General features: G+C 47.6%; 1 pseudogene; it reads left to right on the top strand.

The window, feature by feature from the left end:
* The first annotated feature begins 113 nt into the window (after positions 1-113).
* LOC129394210 (nuclear pore complex-interacting protein family member B15-like) lies at positions 114-17,157 on the top strand (annotated as a pseudogene).
* Positions 17,158-24,544: the final 7,387 nt, after the last annotated feature.

The following is a 24,544-nucleotide window of genomic DNA, read 5'->3' as shown; positions in this document are numbered from 1 at the left end:
CTGGGTAATTTTTGTATTTTTAGTAGAGACAGGGTTTAGTAGAGACCATGGTGAAACCCCGTCTCTATAAAACAAATCTCTACTAACCCCATCTCTACAAAAAACAGCTGGGCGTGGTAGTGCACACCTGTAATTCCAGCTACTTGGGAGGCTGAGGCACGAGAATCATTTGCATCTTGGAGGCAGAGTTTGCAGTGAGCTGACATCGCACCACTGCACTCCAGCTGGGATGACAGAGCAAGACCCTGTCTCAAAAATAAGAAAAAGGAACAAACAACAGCAACGACAACAAAAAAACCTCTGTGTCAATCACAGCCTTCAAGCTAGGGGAGAGGCGGCCGAATTCTGCCCTCTGCTAACTAACTATAGCTTTGTGGAAATGGGTGAGTGGCATGCCCTTTTGAGCCTCAGGGCCCCATCTGTAAAATGGGCATAACCGTCATGCCCGTCTTTAAGAACAGCCTTGGGGGTAAATGAGTGGAACTCATGGAAAGATCTCAGCCCACAACCTTCCACAGAACAGGCGCTTCTCACACAGTAAGTAGCAGGAGTGCAGAGGCTGCAGGCATGAATCCAGCCAGACTGCCTGGGTTCAAGTCCCAGCTCCCACGTCTTGGTAACTATGTGGCCTCAGACAAGTTACTTAATATTTCTTTTTTTTTTTCTTTTCAGAAGGAATTTTGCTCTGTCACCCAGGTTGGAGTGCAGTGGTGTGATCTCGGCTCATTGCAACCTCTGCCTCCCGGGTTCAAGCAATTCTCCTGCCTCAGCTTCCTGAGTAGCTGGAATTACAGGCACCTGCCACCACACACAGCTAATTTTTGTATTTTTAGTAGAGACGGGGTTTCACCATGTTGGCCAGGATGATCTCGAACTCCTAACCTCGTGATCCGCCTGCCTCAGCCTCCCAAAGTGCTGGGATTACAGGCGTGAGCCACCATGCCCAGCCAAATCTAGGGCCAGAACGTGGCTGCAGCATATAAAAAGAATTGAATTCCATACTTTTGTTAACCCTGTTTTTTGTTTGTTTGTAGTTGTTGCTCTTTTTGAGACAGAGTCTCGCTCTGTCGCCTAGGCTGGAGTGCAGTGGTGCAATCTCGGCTCACTGCAGACTCTGCCTCCCGGGTTCAAACTATTCTCCTGCCTCAGTCTCCCAAGTAGGTGGGACTACAGGTGCCCACCACCACACCCGGCTAATTTTTGTGTTTTATTAGAGACAGGGTTTCACCATATTGGCCAGGCTGGTCTGGAACTCCTGACCTTGTGATCCGCCCACCTCGGCCTCCCAAAGTGCTGGGATGACAGGCGTGAGCCACCACACCCAGCCCCTCTTTTGTTTTTGTTTTGCTTGCTTCTTAGGGTTGTTTTTCTATTTATGGTAAAGGCATTGGCTTTCCATTTGTGGCATCAATAGAATATTTCCTGTTTACAATAACCTTATGTCATAGTAAATGGTAAAGGGATTTAAAGCAGTGGTTTTCAGCTGCCAGAGGCCTGAGAGAGTTTGGGCATACTCTGTGTGATCGGGCAGAAGGCCTGTGGGAAGTTTAGCAGAGGACAGGGCCAGGAAAGGTGATGGACAGTGGGGGTCTGTCCTGGTCACCAGGCCCCTGGGTCCTGCCCACCTGCTTGGAGCTCCCCACCCATCACACATGATGCTGCCAAGCCCTCTGGGTATTGTGGGCAAATACCTTAGGAGAGAAGCTGATGAACTTTGTTTCTTGAAATGCACAGATTCCTTGGACATCCCTGAGAGGTCAATCATGAAAGTCAACTTGGTTTTCTCCCCCTCATTTGGGTTCAGAATTTAAAGTCCACACACACAGGCAGTAAGATGATATAGATAAGGACATCATCACTCGGTTTCGGATGTTAAAATGTCTAGGTGGGTTAGGGGTGATTTGCGATCACACAACCTTGTGGCACAAAGAGGAATTCCCAGGCCAGAGGGAGACATTTTATTGCCATGTTATGATCTTATCATTGAGTTGAAAGGCAATCTTGTTTCATTTTGGATTCTTTCTTATGTTTATGTCTTCTAAGGGCACTTTGAATTTCCAAGCAAATAATAATTTTGAATTAGCTTTTAATCATTGACTTCTAGCACAGTTATATGACCAGAAACATGCTGTGTGATTTGATTGCTCTCAAATATATTGAGATTTGCTGGAACAAAATAAGTCAGGTTAATTTTTGTAAATGTACCATGCATGCTTAAAATGAATGTATCTACATTTGTTCCTGAGATACAGGTTGATGGACGGATGGCTACATGGATGTGATGGAGATGGTTTACTATCGGGACCTTCCGCATCCTGCTGATGTTTTGTTGCTTAGGATATGAATGGCTGAGCGGAGGCTGTAAAACCTGGCACCCTGCTTGGGTATGAGGTTCTTCCTGCCATCCTGCCATCATTTGTTTTTTATGTTTTGTCGCCAAAAGTGACCTTGAGGAACCCTGGGATCTCAGGAAGGAAGGAGCGCCCAGAAGCAGGGACAGGGAGCTGGTTGGGGAGGACCAGAAATCAGGTTTGTGAAGGTTCCAGAGAGGACCTGTCCTTGCGAGGAGTGTGGGATACTGAGATGGGGGAGGGGTCATTGGAATGATGCGGGCGCTACTTGGCGTTGTCCATTGTGAGGCACCACCGGGGTCATCAGGGATTGGTGGAGAGGGAGTATAAAGCCCCAGGGTTGCCAAGGGAGGGCCCAGACCGAAGAAGGTTTGGTGGATAGCAGAACCTTTTTGTCTCCCTCTAATTGCTCCTAAGCCTCACGCTCCCTTGCCCCGCGTGTCCTGTTGCTTCCCTGATCTTCTCCGTGACCTGTAGCTAAACCTTCCACCAGCGCTTGAGAACTTAATTTGAACCGGATCCTTTCCCAGACCCCTTTCTTCTTCTCCTCGTCCTCCTCCTCCACCTCCTCCAGGTGCCCAACAGCCCCCTTCTCCTCCTTTCCCTTCCCTTACTTCCCCCCTTCCCCTCCCCTTCCCCTCCCCCTCCCCTCCCCCTCCCCAACTCAGATCCGGCCCCGGTCCCCGTCCCCTTCCCTCCCCCCTGCCCTAAGCCACCTCCACCTCTGTCCTGGCCGCCTCAGGGCGCCCTGAAAGGACCAGGACATGCGGCTGCGGCTGCGGCTGCGGTGGTGGCTCCTCTTTTGGCTCCTGCTGGGATTTATCAGCCATCATCCCACTCCTGTGAGTAGACGCTGGACCCGCGGGGTTTCTTCCTTTTTACTGGGCTGTGTCACGCGGCATGAAATTACACAGCTCAGGCCTGTAATCCCAGCACTTTAGGGGGCCGAGGTGGGCAGATCACTCGAGTCCAGGAGTTGAAGAGTAGCCAGGGCATCATAGCGAAACCCCATCTCTACAAAAAATTCCAAAAAAGATTAGTTGGGCCTGGTGGTGCGTACCTGTTATCCCTGTTACTGGAGAGGCTGAGGTGGGAGGATCGCTTGGGCCCAGGAGCTGGACGTTGCAGTGAGCCGAGATGGCCCCGCTGCACTCTTGTCTCTAACAAACAAAATGGACCAAAACAAAGTGAAATGTCATTTGATTTGTGTCATCTGGTTTGATGACTTTTTTTTTTTTTTTTTAGACAGAGTCTCACTCTGTCGCCCAGGCTGGAGTGCAGTGGCAAGATCTCGGCTCACTGCAACCTCTGCTTCCGGGGTTCAAGCAATTGTCCTGCCTCAGCCTCCTGAGTAGCTCAGATTACAACGCCTGGCTAATTTTTGTATTTTTAGTAGAGATGGGGTTTCACCATGTTCGCCAGGATGGTCTCCATCTCTTGACCTCGTGATCTGCCTGCCTCGGCCTCCCAGTGCTGGGATTACAGGCGTGAGCCACCGCGCCTGGCCAAAATATATAACCTTAAGTGTCAGTTTACTAACTTTGGAAAGTACATACACCAGCATAAACCAACCCCCTTTCAAGATCTACATTATTTTATTTATTCATTTATTTTTTTGAGACAGTTCCTCCCTTGTTGCCCAGGCTGGAGTGCAATGGGGCAATATCAGCTCACCGCAACCTCTGCTTCCCAGGTTCGAGCGATTCTCCTGCCTCAGCCTCCCGAGTGGCTGGGATTACAGACATGTGCCACCACTCCCAGCTAATTTTGTATTTTTAGTAGAGATAGGGTTTCTCCATGTTGGTCAGGCTGGTTTTGAACTCCCGACCTCAGGTGATCCGCCCGCCTCGGCCTCCCAAAGCGTTGGGATTACAGGCGTGAACCACCGTGCCCAGCCAAGATCTACACTATTATGTCACCCCAGAAAGTGAACTCTCACTCTTCCCAGCCAGTCTCTTTCTTATCATAGGTTAGCTTGCTTATTCTGGAATTTCGCGTATACAGATGCATGCCATGCCATAGGTACTCTTTTGTGTCTGCTTTGTTCTGCTCAACACCATGTTTCTGAAATCATTACCATTGTTGTATGGTTCTCTAACTCCATCATTTCCATTTCAGACTCAGCATATGCTGAGTTCAACCTGATGAAGGGCTATCTCTGTTTAATTCACCATCTTGAAAGAAACATTTAAAATTGAGATGTTTTCAAGAATATATAGTTAAATCCTGAGGAATCGATGTAGAAATGTTATCACAAGCTGTCTGAACTTACTCAGGGGAAGTCTTCATCTTCACTCACATAAGAGTCTAATGGAATTAATATCAACAATCTTAGAGAAATCCCACACTATTCATGCCATTTTCATGATCTCCGCCTTGGTAATTTTTTTTTGAGACAGAGTCTCGCTCTGTCACCCAGGCTGAAGTGCAGTGGTGCGATCTCGGCTCACTGCAACCTCTGCCTCCCGGGTTCAAGTGATTCTTCTGCCTCAGCCTCCCAAGTAGCTGGAACTATAGGCGCGTGCCACCATGCCCTGCTAATTTTTTGTAATTTTAGTAGAGATGGGTTTCACCGTGTTAGCTAGGATGGTCTCAATCTCCTGATCTCATGGTTCACCCACCTCGGCTTCCCAAAGTGCTGGGATTGCAGGCGTGAGCCACCACGCCCGGCCCACCTTGTTAATTTTTAAGCACTAAAATTTGATACTTATTTGTGAATGAAGTAATCTCTTCGTTGTATTTTTTTTTTTTTTTGCTTATGCTGAGCTTTAAATGACAAAGATTCATATAATCCAAGAGAGAAGTATTATTTAGAGGGATTCTTTTACCATGTGATATATAATAAATGCATCCAATGTTATACATCAATTTAAAAAACAAGTAAATAACTTTAAAGAAAAGATAACTACTGGCCAGGTGCAGTGGCTCACACCTGTATTCCCAGCACTTTGGGAGGCCGAGGCAGGTGGATCATGAGGTCAGGAGTTGGAGACCAGCCTGGCCAAGATGGTGAAACCCTGTTTGTACTAAAAATACAAAAATTAGCCGAGTGCGGTGGCAGGCGCCTGTAATCCCAGTTACTCAGTAGCTGAGGCAGGAGAATCGCTTGAACCCGGGAGGCGGAGGTTGCAGTGAGCTGAGATCATGCCACTGCAATCTAGCCTGGGTGACAGAGCAAGACTTTGTCTCCAAACAAAAAGAAAAGATAATTACTTTATACTTAGCTTATCTTAGCCATGAGTGACGGGCTGCATGTGGCCCAGGACAGTTTTGAATGCAGTTCAACACAAATTTGTAAACTTTCTTAAAACATTAGGAGATTTTGGCCAGGTACAGTGGCTCATGCCTGTAATCCCAGCACTTTGGGAGGCTGAGGCGGGCAGATTACCTGAGGTCAGGAGTTCGAGACCACCCTGGCCAACATGGCAAAACCCCATCTCCACAAAAAATACAAAAATTTGCTGAGTGCATTGTCAGGCACCTGTACTCCCAGCTACTCAGGAGGCTGAGGCAGGAGAATCACTTGAACCTGAGAGGCAGAGGTTGCAGTGAGCCGAGAGCATGCCACTGCACTCCAGCCTGGGTGACAGAGTGAGACCCCATCTCAAAAACAAAACACCAAAACAAAAACAAAAACAAAAACAAATGGCTGGGCACGGTGGCTCACACCTCTAATCCCAGCACTTTGGGAGGCCGAGGCAGGCAGATCGCCTGTCAGGAGTTCAAGGCCAGACTGGCCAACATGGTGAAACCTCATCTCTACTAAAAATACAAAAATTAGTCGGGCATGGTGGCAGAGACCTGTAATCTCAGCTACTCGGGAGGCTGAGGGAGGAGAATGGCTTGAGCCCAGGAGCTGGCGGTTGCAGTGAGCTGAGATTGCACCACTGCACTCCAGCCTGGGCGACTGAGTGGAGCGGAACTCTGTCTCCAAAAAAAAAAAAAAAAGAGTTTTTTTTTTAGATCATCAGCTATTGTTAGTGTTAGTGTATGTTATGTGTGGCTCAAGACAACTTTGCTTCTTTTAATATAGGCAGGGAAGTCAAAAGATTGGATATCCCTGCTTTATACCAAGAAAGACAGCACCCCACATTTGCAATGCCTAAAAACACTACCATCCATCTGAAAAACATGAGACTTCTAACTTCTGTTCTTTTTTGTAGCAGTGGAATCCCACGGTGATATCTGAGGGATGTGGTTACCTTTTGGAGGAGGTTGATGGTTTCTAAGGATGATTCTTTCTGAGTGAAATATTGTCGGTGTCATTGACCTTTTCATTATTTCAACTATTATTATTCCAGGTTATCAATACTCTGGCTGTCTATCGTCATCGTGAGACTGACTTTTGTGGAGGAGTTCGAGACCACCCTGGCCAACATGGCAAAACCCCATCTCCACAGAAATTGGATAATTTGATAATTATCATTATTGGGTTTCTGAGACCTTACACATTTACCATTCTCTTCTGCACAAATTACCTTTGTGTGAGTATACTAACTTTCTGTAGAGGTATACTTGTAATCACAAATAAGAATAAATTATATAAAACAATTCACATTTCTGGACTTCATTATGAATATGTGGTTTTACCCAAACAATCAGGGAAATGATTTATTAGCATAAGAATTATGAAAATGTCTGCCATTTACATTATGAAAATTAAATAGGTCGGTGTTTGTTTAATAGAATGTCAACAGAGCTTTTGGTCAAAAATAAGTTTTTTTAACCTTTGTGCTATTTATCACAAATGGAGTATGAGGTTTCGTCACTTAAATAGGAAATTCTTTCTAAACTCTTCTGCTTTATAGTTCTATCGTATGGGTGGAAGGAAAGCTTCCAATCTCCTCTCTGAAGATTCACTGCAGAAATGAGCTGACAACAGACAGCTTAACAGGAGAAGAAAAACCTAGAACAGGCATAAACATGGGAATCAGCTGAAAAATGAGACTGCTAGAAGGGCCAGATGGTTGATGCTTAAAGAGCACCCTCTTCTGAGGGGAGAGGGAGATAGATGGAGATGTAGGCCATTTAGAGGGGCAGCAAATGATTTTTAGGGGAAATGAAAGAGGCCAAGGAACAAACAATTGGCCTGAGACAAAGTTCCTCTGAGGTCATAGGGACGAGGTGACAAACTGCCGGAAGGTGAAGGGCAGAACTGCACTGCGTCTCATGATGCAGAGAAAGCCCCAGAGAATCTCTTAGAACTGCCCTCCAAGAGAATCAATGAAAAGTGTGTCTGGGCAGGGTAATTTTGAATGACATCATTCAAAGTGCATGTTCCCACTTGCAACTGGAGAGAGATCAGTATGTCAAAAGTCTGTACTTGGTAAGAATTTGGCTGCTAAGTTGTGCCATAATTTGTCTTTTGAGCCTTTTTTCCTTTGGGTAAGTTGAGCTCTACATTTTGTCTTGCCATTCATGACAGTAAAAATGTGGTCGTCTGGGGGCTGAACCTCCTTCTGAACAATGATCCAAGATAAAAGTACTAATACCACAATGCTTTTTTATATTCAAGGGAAGAGGAAGTATGTTTCAGTTTAACCACCTAGATAATTACACGTCATTTGGCACTGCCTTTCAAGATATGTAGAAAACAGAAAATATATGAGTTATGAAGATATCTAGGCACATTTAACATTCTCTATGCCACTTAGTCCTGAACAGAGAATTTTCGGTATAAATTGGAGGAAGCTTTTTTTTTTTTTTTTTTTTTTCTTTTCTCACCCCCGAGATGAGTCTCCCTCTGTTGCCCAGGCTGGAGTATAATGGTGTGATCTCGGCTCACTGCAACCTCCACCTCCTGGCTTCAAGCGATTCCCCTGCCTCAGCCTCTCAAGTAGCTGGGATTACAGGTGCCCACCACCATGCCCAGCTAATTTTTGTATTTCTAGTAGAGTCGGGGTTTTACCATGTTGGCCAGGCTAGTCTCAAAACCCGACCTCAAATGATCCACACGCCTCAGCCTCCCAAAGTGCTGGGATTACAAGCGTGAGCCACCACGTGAGCCAGGGGAAGTTTTTAAATTTACCACTTTTTAACAGTTCCATTTAGGAAAGTTCAGTTGAGCTGTTGGACTTGGACAACTTCTCACCTCTCATCTTTGTCCTTGTCATCTAGTCATCTATACCATTACCCCCTAAGCAGGGACATCACGGGTGCCATGAAGCATTCATGCGTGATGGCATTTCTTTGCTTGTCATTTCTTCATGTGTTTGACATTTCTCCTAGCTCCAAACTGGGCCAGCTACCTTTCCTATGAAATCTAGCAGTAGTTGTGGGATTGACGTGGTTGCTCTTTTCATCTTTTTAGATTACCCATTGCTTCTCTCGAAATCCTAGTACATGATTTTTTTTTTGATCCTATGTGCAGAAATCAGGAAAAAACAAATTCTACAAAGAATTTGAAAGATATTATTTCAGGCCAGGTGTGGTGGCTCATGCCTGTAATCCCAGCACTTTGGGAGGCTGAGGCAGGTGGATCACTTGAGGTCAGGAGTTCAAGACCAGATGGGCCAACATTGTGAAACCCCATCTCTACTGAAAAGACAAAAATTAGCCAGGCATGGTAGCAGGCACCTGTAATCCCAGCTACTTGGGAGGCCGAGGCACAAGAATCGCTTGAATCTGGGAGGTGGAGGTTGCCGTGAGCCAAGGTAGCGCCACTGCACTTCAGCATGGTTGAGAGTGACACTCCATCTCAAGAAAAAAGTCATTTCAATGACTACCTCAGGAGATTCATAGGTATCTGACCCACATCTGAGATGGGATTTGCATTGCATTTTCGCTATGATGAGAACAAATATTTAATATCTTAGAAGATTAAAAGCATACTGTGATAATATGGAAATCTTGGTGGGAATTCAGTCATTAGTGAGAATGTTTTGCGTTAAGTTCAAACCAGCCTCAATGAAGCTGATGTGAGGGAAAGAAAGTGAACTCTGAGTAGAGCAGGGACAGAAGGAAGATGCTCCAGTGCAGATCAGGAAGGAGCAGGGGGTGAAATGTTACAAATTCTAGAACTCAGAGAGCTGAAGGTAATTACTTCCTTTTCAAGTTGTGAAACATGTTAACCTGTGGTAAAATACTTATAAGATGATAATAACCATCTAACCATGTTGAAGTGTACAGTTCAGTTGTGTGAAGTATATTCATGTCATTTTTTTTTTTTTTTTTTTTTTTTTTGAGACGGAGTCTCACTCTGTCACCAGGCTGGAGTGCAGTGGTGGGATCTTGGCTCACTGCAACCTCTGCCTCCTGGGTTCAAGCAGTTCTCCTGTCTCAGCCTCCCGAGTAGCTGGGACTACAGGCGTGCATCACCATGCTCAGCTAATTTTTGTATTTTTAGTAGAGATGGGGTTTCACCATGTTGCCCGGGATGGTCTCCATCTCTTGACCTTGTGATTCACCCGCCTCAGCCTCCCAAAGTGCTGGGATTACAGGCGTGAGCTACCGCACCTGGCCTATTTTTTTTTTTTTTTTTGAGACAGAGTTTCAATTTTGTTGCCCAGGTTGGAGTGCAATGGCACAATCTCAGCTCACCACAACCTTTTCCTGCTGGGTTCAAGTGATTCTCCTGCCTCAGCCTCCCGAATAGCTGGGATTACAGGCATGCACCACCATGCCTGGCTAATTTTGTATTTTTAGCAGAGACAGCATTTCTCCATGTTGGTGAGGCTGGTCTCAAACTCCCGACCTCAGGTGATCCGCCTGCCTCGGCCTCCCAAAGTGCTGGGATTACAGGAGTGAGCCACCGTGCCAGCCTCATGTCATTCTTGTGTGTGTGTGTGTGTGTGTGTGTGTGTGTGTGTGTGTGTGTGTGTGTGTGTGACAGAGTCTCATTCTGTCGCTCAGGCTGGAGTGCAGTGGTGTGATCTCGGCTCACTGCAACCTCCGCCTCCCAGCTTCAAACGGTTCTCTGCCTCAGCCTCCCGAGTAGCTCGGATTACGGGCGCCCGCTGCCATGCCCAGCTAATTTTTGTATTTTTAGTAGAGATGGGGTTTCACCATCTTGGCCAGGCTGGTCTTGAACTCCTGACCCCGTGATCCACCTGCCTTGGCCTCCCAAAGTACTAGGATTATACGCATGAGCCACCGTGCCCAGCCGTCATTCTTATATTATTATTTCCTAGGTGTCTTTCCTGAAGACTATCTTCTGGTCTCGAAATGGACATGATGGATCCACGGATGTACAGCAGAGTGCCTGGAGGTCCAACCGACGTAGACAAGAAGGTATGGCTCTGTTGGAGTCCCCATAGTGTGGAAATGAGTTTGCCCTGGAAAGGGAAAGAACAGCTTCTTGCCCTCAGGTTTCTCACCTTCTCTTCTCCTCACTCTCACCAAGGGCTGAGGTCCATTTGTATGCACACAAAGAAAAGAGTTTCTTCCTTTCCAGGAAATAAAATTGGCCTGAAAGACGTCATTACTCCATGGAGACATGTGGAAAGAAAATTTAGAGCGAAAATCCATAAGGGGAAGGTGACAACGAAAATCAACCATCATGACAAAATCAATGGAAAGAGGAAGACCGCCAGAAAACAGTAAGATGTGCCTTGACACAAATACTGTTGTATGAACCATGTGCCAATCAAAGTAGACAACTGTAAAGTCCTTGAGAATATTTTCTACAATATTTGTGGCAGATTCAGTGGGTTCAAAGTTGAGTTTGTCCTTTCTGCTTCATTAGTTTAAGCTTTATAATTCCTTTCCCTTCCTACATTCTTGTTTGTCATTTTTTCGGGGGAAGAGGAGTTGCTAGTACTGGCATTGGTTTTCCTTTCTCTGTCTTTTTTTTTTTTTTTTTTTCCTGAGATGGAGCTTTGCTGTTGTTGCCCAGGCTGTAGTGCAATGGCAAAATCTCGGCTCACTGCCTTTTGGGTTCAAGCAATTCTCCTGCCTCAGCCTCCCAAGTAGCTGGGATTACAGGTGCCCACCACCACGCCCAGCTAATTTTTGTATTTTTACTAGAGATGGGGTTTCACCATGTTGTCCAGGCTGGTCTCGAACTTCTGACCTCAGGTAATCCACCTGCCTCAGCCTCCCAAAGTGCTGGGATTAGAGGCGTGAGCCACCACAGCCAGCCTTTTTTTTTTTTTTTTTTTTTTAATTTTGAGATAGAGTCTCGCTCTGTCGCCCAGGCTGGAGTGCTACGGTGCAATCTTGGCTCACTGCAACCTCTGCTCCCAGTTTGAAGCAATTCTGCCTCAGCTTCCGGAGTAGCTTGGATTACAGGTGTGTGCCAGCACATTTGGCCAATTTTTTTTTTTTTTTTTTTTGAGACAGAGTCTCACTCTGTCACCCAGGCTAGAGTGCAGTGGCATGATCTTGGCTCACTGCAACCTCCACCTCCCAGGTTCAAGCGATTCTTATCCCTCAGCCTCTTGAGTAGCTGGGACTACAGGCATATGCCACCATGCCCGGATAATTTTTGTATTTTTAGTAGAGGCGGGGTTTCACCATATTGGCCAAGCTGGTCTAGAACTCCTGATATCATGATCCACACACCTCGGCCTCCCAATGTGCTGGGATTACAGGCGTGAGCCACCGTGCCCGGCCCGATTTTTGTATTTTTAGTAGAGACAGGGGTTCACCATGTTGGCCAGGCTAGTCTTGAACTCCTGACCTCAGGTGATCTGCCTACCTCAGCCTCCCAGTGTGAGCCACCGCACCCAGCCTGGATTGTTGAATTCAATGCTTGGGTCACCTCCAGATTCATTTTCACAGTCTTTCATGTTTTGGTCATATTACATTGTATTTTGCTGCCATATGACTGATCTTTTTTTGTTAAATGTGAGATAGTTGTTAAAAAATATTTAGCAATGAATTGAGGCCTAGTAGCATGTTATCTTGCTGCAGAAGAGATGGGAGTCTACTTCTGGGGGATGGTCAGGGGTCCTCCATACAGGCGGCAACTGAGGTCGTCGGTGCAGTCTCAGTCCCTACAAAGGCCAGGGTATTTTCTGTCCACCTTTATTCTGATGCATGACTCTTCTGGGTCTCAACCAGAGCCAGTGGACTTCAGTATGGGTCGCTTTCATTGGCAGACCCTCAATCCACTTGTTTTCCATCTAATCCCATGCATGTGTGCAAAAGCTGCTGTGCTTCTTTGCATCTCAGTAGTTCCTTCTGGAATTCAGCAATGAAACTCAGGGAAATGGGTTCCAAATGCGAGGCTGACTTTCGTCCTGGGTTTCCTTCGTCTCCATCTTCACCTCATGTCTGTTTACTGCCATGTTAGCAATTTGATGTATTCAATCATGAGTTTTATATTCTGTTTGGTGTCCCCCATTGTTCTCATCGGAGATCAGAAGCTTCAGATGCACTTATGTCAACTCAAGAGTAGAATGCTTCCTTAGCTTCCCTCCAGAGTCAGGTTTTGTGTTTCTAGTTCCCAAGTGCACAGCAGGAGTAGTGATGTCCTCACTGGCTTCTCATTTGCATTAAACTGTGAGCTTCTGTAGCGTGGGGACAGGACCCTGCTCCCATTGCATTCTCAGCACCTCACCACACACTCCTTGTTGGAGGCCACTCCAGACAGCATGTGCTGAAGGATGCCCTGTGGTCAGAAACAAGTTCATTAACTTTCTCTTTGAAGTGTTTTTGTCCCTGTTTCCTAGCATTCTGGGAATTTTACACATCCTTCCTATAAAACCAAGTATCAGGTGAGATCCTTAGGATCAGGACCATGAATCAAGTGGTGTGAGGGCAACACAACAAACTTACCCTTTTCAGGCCATTTCCTTTTTCTGCCCTCAATCTCTGTGAACTGAACCTTGTTAAAGTCAGTCAACACCAGGGTGGATGTTTTGCCATTGTCACCTATTTTCAGGACATAACACCCTGACTTAGGAGCCATTCCGACCATTTCTAATTCAATAGATGCGCCCAGCATTCAGATTGCCTTTTCTCTCAACCAGGATCTTTAAAGTCGATGACAAGAGTTCCAGTCCTGAATCATGGCAAAGTGCAGTAGTGAACTGCGGGGTTAATGACACCATATTCTGGAAGGATCTCTCTATGGCTGATGGTCTCAGTTCCGGCATCAGCCTCTGACTGAGAATCAGGTCTCACACAGGAGGAGTCAGATGAGGAGCAATCCTCTGCTTCCGATGGAGTTAGTTGTGATGAATTGGTGAGGTCTGGTTTTTCACACTGAACTAAAATGAGCTTTCACTGTGTCAAGCACAAGACTGACCCCAGAGACACACATAGTGCACCTCATAGAAGCTTTTAATAGTCTTTATATTTACTAAAGAATAGGACTAACTATGGAAGTATGAAGATGAGCTGGAAATGACAGGTGACTTGCCAGCAGGCCAGAGTGTGACTTTTTTTTGTCCCTCAATGGGAGGTGTCAATTCTCCCTTTGGTTGTGAGAATCAGTTGGTTCATTTCTGGGAAGGTTGCAGGGGGGATCTTTGAATCACAGCCTTCAGATGCCAGAAGGGCAGAGGGAATCCCACACGGGCTGGTGGATCATGTGTGTGCATTTCTCTCCCTTCTAATCTGAGGAAACTAAGCATGAAAGAATGTGAGCATGCAGAAAAGGAGAGGCAGGTATCAGAGGCAGAGGAAAATGGGAAATTGGATATGAAAGAAATACACACCTACAAGTGAGTTCAGAAACTGAACCCCACCCTCTTGGGAAACGCCCATTGGAGTGTTGTTTTTAACCTTTGTACAGTGTTTAGACCCAGTAAATGCAGAAATAGAAACAAATGGTCAGAAGACATATCGTGAGAGAGAGAGAGAGTTCACAAAACAGAAAACAAAGTACCTTAATATTTACCAGTGACCAAAAGATGTGAAGTAGCAAAACGTCTCCTGACCCCATTGCCAGCTAGACTGTGTGGAAACTCGGTTCATACCAGCCATTCTAGGGGTGGGGTGAGTTGTTGTCATCCTTAGGAAAGTGTGTTGTTGTAGGATCAACCACATCCTTCAAAAGGACTATGCCTGTTTATAAGCCCAGCTGTTTCTGCCCTGTGAAACACGGTAAGGATATTAATACAAAGAGAATACAGCTTTATGATAAAAGATGCTCAATGAAGGATGAATTAGGGATATACTGAGAATGGGGAAGGAAACTATCATCTCAGAAGTCAGCAGGCAGTAAGCAAGAGGAGGAATCAATATAGCAACAGTTTGGATCAGACCGTACAGTTTTTTTGTTTTTGTTTTTCTGAGATGGAGTCTGGCTGTGTCACCCAGGCTGGAGTGCAATGACGTGATCTTGGCTCACTGCAACCTCCGCCTCCCAGGTTCAAGTGATTCCCCTGCCTCAGCCTCCCGAGTAGCTGGGATTACAGGTGCCTGCCACCACGCCCGGCTAATCTTTGGTATTTTTAGTAGAGACGGGGTTTCACCGTATTAGCCAGGATGGTCTCAATCTCCTGACCTCGTGATCCATCCGCCTCGCCCTCCCAGAGTGCTGGGACTACAGGCGTCAGCCACCGCGACCGGCTCAGACTGTACTCTTATAGCCATCTGAAATACATTTTCTAGGTAGAGATAGATTGTGTAAGGGTACAGTTGTGAGGATAACAGAAACATGGCAGATTATTTAAAATCATCCTGAAAGTGGTGCTTTATCTGATGAAAGTGATTGTAATCCATAGGAAAATGTTTCAACGTGCGCAAGAGTTGCGGCGGCGGGCAGAGGACTACCACAAATGCAAAGTAAGGAGCTTCCTCCCCGCAGTTGCAGGATAGTTCAGTGCTGATGCAGATGATGCCACGGCTCTTAGACTCTCTCAACATTCAATTTCTCATGTGTTGGCTTTTTCAGATCCCCCCTTCTGCAAGAAAGCCTCTTTGCAACTGGGTAAGTTTGTTTGTTTTCCTTGCTTTTGAACATAGTCTGTCAGGTCAGGACATGGATACATTTTTCTCCCTACAGCTCTGTGCTCAAGCCCTGCAGAGGGAGATGGCAGAGAGAAAGGCTGCCTACAAGCATCACAGTCCCATCCCTGTTGGTAACCATGTTGTGCAAAAACACCTTCATCCCCACCCAGTGGGGCCCCTGATCTAATATTCAAAGTGTCAGAGGTTCCATATTTGTAATAGCAAATGGGCCCTGACTGTAAATTAGTGAAGAGTGAATGTAACTTATTACCCACAGGGACAATTCCAAATGAAGGCCTTAAATGATGCTCAGCTAAGCTGGTTCTTGTGTGGCCTCTGTACCTTCAAAAGCTGCCGAGTCCTATGATTACACGTGACGGGACTTGTACACTTGAAGTGAAACACAGTTTGAAAACTTGCTTTGTTTAGAATTCCCACCTCATTTTTCCATGGACAAAAGTATTCTTTATGTCCTAGTGCACTTACAATTTGGTATTACCTGGGAGTGAAAAGAAATATTACAGCCATGCCTAACTGACTTCTTGAGGTAAGATTGTTCTGTCAGAAAACCCTCTCCCAGTTCCCCTGCAGCTCTTCAGGAATCCACATCTCTCCAGAGCTCTTTGTTCTCATGGGTGGCACCTCCAGAGTGAAGAAGATCCTTTGTCAAGAAGGGAAACAGAGGGGAAGTGAGAGGGTCCTGCAGGCAGAGCTGGAATCAACTTCCACTCTGCCTCTTGCAAGCTGTGTGACCCTGGGCACAATTTCTCGTTCCTCTGGAAACCTCTGTTTTCTTAGATTTGGAGCAGGGTGGTCACACTGACCTTGCAGAGTTCTGAGAATCAGAGACAGAACATAAAAGGCCTGGAAAACATTCTCCAAAAGGAAGCTGCAACATGTGTGGACAATGGGCTTTTCATGCCTCTCTTACTGTCTGTTGACCTGGTGCAAGAAACATGCTCTGGTGATGGCTGTGAGGGAGGAATGAGGATGGACATAGACACTCCTGTGTCTCAAACATGCTTCTTTATTACTCTGTTATGACTCTGTCTTCCCTGGGGCAGGACCCCAGCCTGCCTACGTTTGCAGACAGACACAGTGGCATGTGGAGACAACAGTGTGTCCCAATGACTTTTCTTTACTCCCCAGCTGTCGGCAGTACTCAGTGGAAGGGTGATATTATGACACTGATACTGCTATTTTGAAACCTGGAGGATGGAAAGGTGCAAAAATCTATCACCAGCAACAGAAGGTGCAGACCCTGTTGGTGGCGGTAATTTTGTCCATCAAATGAATATGTGTGAAAACATTCCCTTCTTCGGCCCTACAGGTCAGAATGGCGGCAGCGGAGCATCGTCATTCTTCAGGATTGCCCTACTGGCCCTACCTCACAGCTGAAACTTTAAAAAACAGGATGGGCCGCCAGCCACCTCCTCCAACTCAACAACGTTCTATAACGGATAACTCCCTGAGCCTCAAGACACCTCCCGAATGTCTCCTTCGTCCCCTTCCACCCTCAGTGGATGATAATATCAAGGAGTGTCCTCTTGCTCCTCTTCCACCCTCTCCTCTTCCACCCTCAGTGGATGATAATCTGAACGAGTGTCTCCTTATCCCTCTTCCACCCTCTCCTCTTCCACCCTCAGTGGATGATAATCTGAACGAGTGTCTCCTTATCCCTCTTCCACCCTCTCCTCTTCCAGCCTCAGTGGATGATAATCTCAAGACTCCTCCCTTAGCTACTCAGGAGGCCGAGGCGGAAAAACCACCCAAACCCAAGAGGTGGAGGGTGGATGAGGTGGAACAATCACTGAACCCCAAGAGGCGGAGGTTGAGTAAGCTGAGAACACGCCATTGCACTCAAGCCTGGGCAATAAGAATAAATCCGTGGGTCGAAAAAAAGAAAAAAATCAAAAAATAAAACAAAACCCACACTCCAAAAACAAACTAACAAAGAATAAATAAATAATATAAAAATAAAATAAATACTGCAGTCCTTATGTTATTGCTTTGTTTCAATATCTGGTATGATTGCCTGAGGGACCTGAGGTTTTTAATTAATTGTAGGGTTTTTTTTTAATCTTTAGAAGTGTTTGGTTATGTAAAATATGATTATTATTTTTTTTTTGAGACTGGGTTTTGCTCTGTCACCCAGGCAGGAGTGCAGTGGCTCGATCACAGCTCACTGCAGCCTCAACCTCCTGGGCTTCAAGCAGCCTCAGCCTCCCAAGTAGCTGGGATCACAGATGTGTGCCACCACGCCTGGCCAATGTTAAAAAATCCTTTAACTTTTTTGTAGAGATGCACTCCTGGACTCAAGCCATCCTCCTACTGGTCCCGACCACCAGCCTCTTTCTGATAAACATTTACACTGTTTATTATCTGATGCCATTTCTATCTTCTTCCTTGTCGTCCAGACATCAAAGAAGTAGGTTTCTTCAGGGTTTTCTTTTTCAAGTCCTCATTGTTAAAGATCACTCACATTAGGGCCAGACACCACGACTCATGCCTGTAATCCCAGCACTTTGGGAGGCCAAGGCGGGCAGAGCACTTGAGGTGGGGAGTTTGAGACCAGCCCGGCCAACTTGGTGAAACCCCACCTCTACTGAAAAACATACAAAAATTAGCTGGGCGTGATGGTGCATGCCTGTAGTCCCAGCCACTTGGGAGGCTGAGGCATGAGAATCGCTTGAACCCAGGAGGCAGAGGTTGTAGTGAGCCAAGATCACATCAGCACACTCTAGCCTGGGTGACAGAGCGAGACTCTGACTCAAAAAATAAATAAAATAAATATCACTTACATTAGATATACCCAAGGGGTGTTCTATAGAGAGTTGGAAGCAGTGGTTATTGCAACAGGGGCACGGAAGTCATCTGGCTATGCCAGGATGCCCAGGGGATACTCGGGGTGGATGGCATAGTGGTGCTGGGGACTCACCGCACAGGACGCTCTGATTGACGCACTGCCAGGAGTAGCGCTCTGTCTTGGGGCTGCAGCCGGCCTCCTCAGCTCGAGTGTAACAACAGTCGTGGCCATGGCAGCACCTGCGGATGTCACATGGGCAGGACAGCAGGTGGGTGAAGCTCTCTCCTGGCCCTCCTCTCTTGCCAGGACCATGGGTGACTGAAGACCCCCAGGGAGGCACAGCATCCTCTTATCTAAGTTTTTTTTGTTTTTTTTTAAGAGACAGGGTCTTTCTCTGTCGCCCAGGCTGGACTGCAGAGGCACAATCATAGTTCACGGCAGCCTTGAACTCCTGGGCTCAAGCGATCCTCCTACTTCAGTGTCCCAAGTAGCTGAGACTACAGGCACACGCCAGCATGCCCGGCTGGTTTTTTAATTTGTATTTCCTTTGAGACAGCGTATCTCTCTGTTGCTCAGGCTGGAGTGCAATGGCTCAATCAGCTCACTTTAGCCTTGAACTCCCGGGCTCAAGTGATACTGCCACCTCAACCTCCCAAGTATGCTACTACAGGAACACAAACTCCTTTTTTAAATTTTTTGTGGATATGGGGGTCTCACTATGTTGCCTAGGCTGGTCTCGAACTCCCAGGCTCAAGCAGTCCTCCTACCTCAGCCTCCCCAAATGCTGGGATTACAGGTGGGAGCTACTGTATGCCTGGCCTTATCTAAGCTGTTTCCCTGAAAATCCCCGACTTGGGTAATGATTCCATTGGCCCCACCATGCCCTGTCCTGCCTTCCTGGCTGTGCCCAAGCTTGGTCCCTGCCTGCCTGCCTGCCTCACTCTCTGGGTCTCGAGCTTCTGTGACACATGACTCCTCTCTCTTCCTGGAGTGATCCAAGCCCTGCCACTTCCTGACTTTGCCCACACTGTACCCTCTGCCTGGGGCAACTTCATGTCTGCCCATTGTCCCTTAGGCCTCAGCCCAGGCACAAGCCCCTGCCTCCGGAGGTCATCCAGGCCTCACCAGGCTACACCCTCTCGTAAAATTGGATTCCCTCCCTTCAGGGCAGGTTTATAATGAAATCCTCCTCAGAGGCCAGGTGCGGTGACACCCATCTGTAATCCCAGCACTTTGGGAGGCTGAGGTGGGAGGATCACTTGAGGCCAGGGGGTCGAGACCAGCCTGGGCAACATAAGAGAGACTCTTGTCTCTATAACAAATTTAAAAATTAGCTCACCAGGCCAGGCTCAGTGGCTCATGCCTGTAATCCCAACACTTTGAGAGGCCGAGGCAGGTGGATCACGAGGTCAGGAGTTCGAGAGCAGCCTGATCAACACGGCGAAACCCTGTCTCTACTAAAAATACAAAATTAGCCAGGCATGGTGGCACGCACCTGTAATCCCAGCTACTCGGGAGGCTGAGGTAGGAGAACTGCTTGAACCCAGGAGGTGGAGGTTGCGGTGAGCCAAGATCATGCCATTGCAGTCCAGCCTGAGCAACAGAGCAAGACTCTGTCTCGAGACAATAAAAACACACAAAAAATTAACTCGCCATGATGGCACATGCCTATAGTCCTAGCTACTTGGGAGGCTGAGGTGGGAGGATTCCCTTCAGCCCAGGAGTTTGAGGCTGCAGTGAGCCACTATGATTGTGCCACTGCACTCTAACCTGGGCAAAAGCGAGACCCCAGGCTAGAGTGCATGATTTTGGGTCACTGCAACCTCCACCTCCCAGGTTCAAGTGATTCTCCTGCCTCAGCCTCTTGAGTAGCTGGGACTACAGGCATGTGCCACCACGCCTGGGTAATTTTTGTATGTTTAGTAGAGACAGGGTTTAGTAGAGACCATGGTGAAACCCCGTCTCTATAAAACAAATCTCTACTAACCCCATCTCTACAAAAAACAGCTGGGCGTGGTAGTGCACACCTGTAATTCCAGCTACTTGGGAGGCTGAGGCACGAGAATCATTTGCATCTTGGAGGCAGAGTTTGCAGTGAGCTGACATCGCACCACTGCACTCCAGCTGGGATGACAGAGCAAGACCCTGTCTCAAAAATAAGAAAAAGGAACAAACAACAGCAACGACAACAAAAAAACCTCTGTGTCAATCACAGCCTTCAAGCTAGGGGAGAGGCGGCCGAATTCTGCCCTCTGCTAACTGACTATAGCTTTGTGGAAATGGGTGAGTGGCATGCCCTTTTGAGCCTCAGGGCCCCATCTGTAAAATGGGCATAACTGTCATGCCCGTCTTTAAGAACAGCCTTGGGGGTAAATGAGTGGAACTCATGGAAAGATCTCAGCCCACAACCTTCCACAGAACAGGCGCTTCTCACACAGTAAGTAGCAGGAGTGCAGAGGCTGCAGGCATGAATCCAGCCAGACTGCCTGGGTTCAAGTCCCAGCTCCCACGTCTTGGTAACTATGTGGCCTCAGACAAGTTACTTAATATTTCTTTTTTTTTTTTTCAGATGGAGTTTTGCTCTGTCACCCAGGTTGGAGTGCAGTGGTGTGATCTCGGCTCATTGCAACCTCTGCCTCCCAGGTTCAAGCAATTTTCCTGCCTCAGCTTCCTGAGTAGCTGGAATTACAGGCACCTGCCACCACACACAGCTAATTTTTGTATTTTTAGTAGAGACGGGGTTTCACCATGTTGGCCAGGATGGTCTCGAACTCCTGACCTCATGATCTGCCTGGCTCAGCCTCCCAAAGTACTGGGATTACAGGCATGAGCCACCGCACCTGGACACGTTACTGAATATTTCTGTGCCTAGGTTTCTTCATCTGTGAAATGGGATTGTTGTGAGAACACAAAGGGATTCCCAGGGCAGTTCCTAGTGCATAGTCTGGCTGCCTGTGTGTGTGTGTGTGTGTGTGTGTGTGTGTTTGTGTTTAATATAGAGACAGGGTCTCACTCTGTTGCCTAGGCTCGTTTCAAACTCCTGGGCTCCAGTGATCCTCCTGCCTCGACCCAAAGTGGTGGGATTACAGGCATGAGTCAACACACCTGGTCACTTTATATTATTATTTTTTTTTTCTTTTGAGACAGGGTTTGGCACTGTTGTCCAGGTTGGAATACAGCGGTGCAATCTCAACTCACTGCAAACTCCACCTCCCGGGTTCAAGCAATTCTCCTGCCTCAGTCTCCCCAGTAGCTGAGATTACAGACGCCTGCCACCACACACAGCTAATTTTTGCATTTTTAGTAGAGATGGGGTTTCACCATATTGGCCAGGCTGGTCTTGAACTCCTGACCTCAAGTGATCTGCCCACCTCGGCCTCCCAAAGTGCTGGGATTACAGGAGTGAGCCACCGCTCCTGGCCAATTTTTTAAGGCAACGTTTTCAGCCCATGGCCAGGGTAAGGGGCAGCTGGTACCAAGATCTGGCTTCACTGGCCATGTTATCCAAGAGGCCTCTGCCTGCCTGCAAAGTAGTACTGCACACTGGGATCTCCCTGGACCAAACCCCAGCTTCAGTTTTGGGTACTTCCTCATAAGCCTTGACTACCCCAGAGTGTGAGGGATTTTGTAGCCTGGTCCCAGGCATGCACTCACCAGTCAATGGCATCGTGGGGCTGGCCATGGCCTCCCAAGCCACAAAAGGAACCATATTTCATATAGGCGATGGGAGTCTAGGGACCAACACAACCCACAATTCCTGCCAGTTCCAGGATCCCACGCCGGTGCACACATAATATCCTGGAGGCTGGGGGGTAAACAAAGGTGACAGGCTGCAGGTCAGGGCTTCCCAGACCCCTGGGAAGGGCATGAGCCTGAGAAGAGCCTAGGTGTTACAGCCTGGCTGTCTGAGTTTGAATCCTGCTTCCTAGCTGTGTGACCTTGGACAAATTCCTAACCTCTCCGGGCCTTGGTTTCCTCATCTGTGAAATGGGGGATAAGCTGACTTCAACTCATATGAATGAAATGAGATAATGAGTATAAAGCCCCTGGTGCATGAAAAGGCTACTATAATCCGGCTGGGCTCAGTGGCTCACACCTGTAATCCCAAGACTTTGGGAGGCCCAGGTGGGCAGATCACCTGAGGTCAGCAGTTCAAGATCAGCCTGGCCAACATGGTGAAACCCCATCTGTAGTAAAAATACAAAAATTAGCCGAGCCTAGTGGTGCACACCGGTAATCCCAGCTACTAGGGAGGCTGAGGAAGGAGAGTCACTTGAACCTGAGAGGTGAAGATTGCAGTGAGCCAAGATTTTGCCACTGCATTCCAACCTGGACGACAGAGCAAGAGTCTCAAAAAAAGAAAAAGAAAAAAAGGATAACTATTATAATCAAGGTCCTCAAGGTAGCCGAGAAGGGAAAAAAGAGTCGTGCATGAAACGTTTGTCCAGTTCCCTGTGTTGGGCACTGGGCATCACGGATGCGCCTACAGGTGTCTGTCACCAAGGTGGGCTCCTCTGTGGCAGCTCCCGGGCCCTGGCACTGCCTTGTGCTCATGACTTCCCCTCCAGACTCAGGGCCCTTGGTATCTCCTCTTATTTTCACTGCCAGACAGGAAGGCCCCTTGGCCTGAGCCCAGCCATTTTTCTAGATCCTGGCACAGCTTGGACATGTAATGGTGCCCAATGCATGTGACTGGAACCCCTGCATTGGACATGAAGGAAACGAGGCCAGCCGGGAAAGGTAACCCCGCATTCCCACAGCCAGCAGGAACCCGAGCAGAGGCTTCAACCCAGCCTTCTGACTTGCAAACCAGTGCTCCTTCCTCCTTACACAGTAACAACAGGGGAAGGTGGCCTTCTGGGTTGCCAGAGCCGAGTGGTACCAGCAATAGAGTGGAAACTCACACACAGGCTTGCCTGCTTCCTGGGTTAGGGTTAGGGTTTATACGGCTCTGGGAGGTTGATGCATTGTGTTTGATCATCCCCCCTTTTTTTTTTGAGACAGAGTCTCATTCCTGTTGCCCAGGCTGGAGCACAGTGGTGTAATCTTGCTCACAGCAACTTCTGCCTCCCAGGTTCAAGCAGTTGTCCCGCCTCAGCCTCCCGAGTAGCTGGGATCACAGGCGTGCGCCACCACACCCAGCTGAGTTTTGTATTTTTAGTAGAAACGGGGTTTCACCATCTAGGCCAGGCTGGTCTTGAACTCCTGACCTCATATGATCCACCTGGTTTGGCCTCCCAAAGTGCTGGGATTATAGGCGTGAGCCACTGTGCTCATCCTGATCATCTTGTCTCTCTTTTTTTTTTTAGAGACAGGGTCTCACTCTGTCACCCACACTGGAGTGCAGTGGCACAATCCTAGCTCACTGCAGCCTCCAAATCCTGGGCTCAAGCAATCCTCCTGTCTCAGCCTCCAGACATATGGGCATGCACCACCATGCCCAGCTAATTTTTAAATTTTTAGTAGATCTGGGGTCTCACTATGTTGCCCAGGCTGTTCACAAACTCCTGGCCTCAAGTGATTCTCCTGCCTTGGCCTCCGAAGGCGCTGGGATTCCAGGCATGAGCCACCATGCCCAGTCTCATTTCTGTTTTATCTAGAACATGTTTTCATCACACTGACTTTTTTGAGAAGTCCAGGCCAGATTTAAATTCCATTTTGTCTTTTTATCGGTGGAAAAGTAGAATATTTATGTTGCAGGACAAAGATGAATCAAATAGGAAGAAAATGTAAAACACATTTGGGGCCAGGCACAGTGGCTCATGCCTGTAATCCCAACACTTTGGGAGGCCAAGGTGGGCAGATCACCTGAAGTCAGGAGTTCCAGACCAGCCTGACCAACATGGAGAAACCATGTTTCTTTTTTTTTTTTTTATTGACCATTCTTGGGTGTTTCTCGCAGAGGTGGATTTGGCAGGGTCATAGGACAATAGTGGAGGGAAGGTCAGCAGATAAACAAGTGAACAAAGGTCTCTGGTTTTCCTAGGCAGAGGACCCTGTGGCCTTCCGCAATGTTTGTGTCTCTGGGTACTTGAGATTAGGGAGTGGTGATGACTCTTAAGGAGCATGCTGCCTTCAAGCATCTGTTTAACAAAGCACATCTTGCACCACTCTTAATCCATTTAACCCTGAGTGGACACAGCACATGTTTCAGAGAGCACAGGGTTGGGGTAAGGTCACAGATCAACAGGATCCCAAGGCAGAAGAATTTTTCTTACTACAGAACAAAATGAAAAGTCTCCCATGTCTACTTCCTTCTACACAGACACGGCAACCATCCGATTTCTCAATCTTTTCCCCACCTTTCCCCCCTTTCTATTCCACAAAACCGCCACTGTCATCATGGCCCGTTCTCAATGAGCTTTTGGGCACATCTCCAAGCCGGGGTGGTGGCCGGGCAGAGGGACTCCTCACTTCCCAGTAGGGGTGGCCAGGCAGAGGCGCCCCTCACCTCCCGGACAGGGCGGCTGGCCGGGCGGGGGCTGACCCCCCCACCTCCCTCCCAGACAGGGCGGCTGGCCGGGCGGGGGGGCTGACCCCCCCACCT

This window comes from Pan paniscus, chromosome 18 (assembly GCF_029289425.2).
Source record: "Pan paniscus chromosome 18, NHGRI_mPanPan1-v2.0_pri, whole genome shotgun sequence".
Taxonomy (NCBI): domain Eukaryota; kingdom Metazoa; phylum Chordata; class Mammalia; order Primates; family Hominidae; genus Pan; species Pan paniscus.
This window is presented reverse-complemented; position numbering and strand designations above follow the sequence as displayed.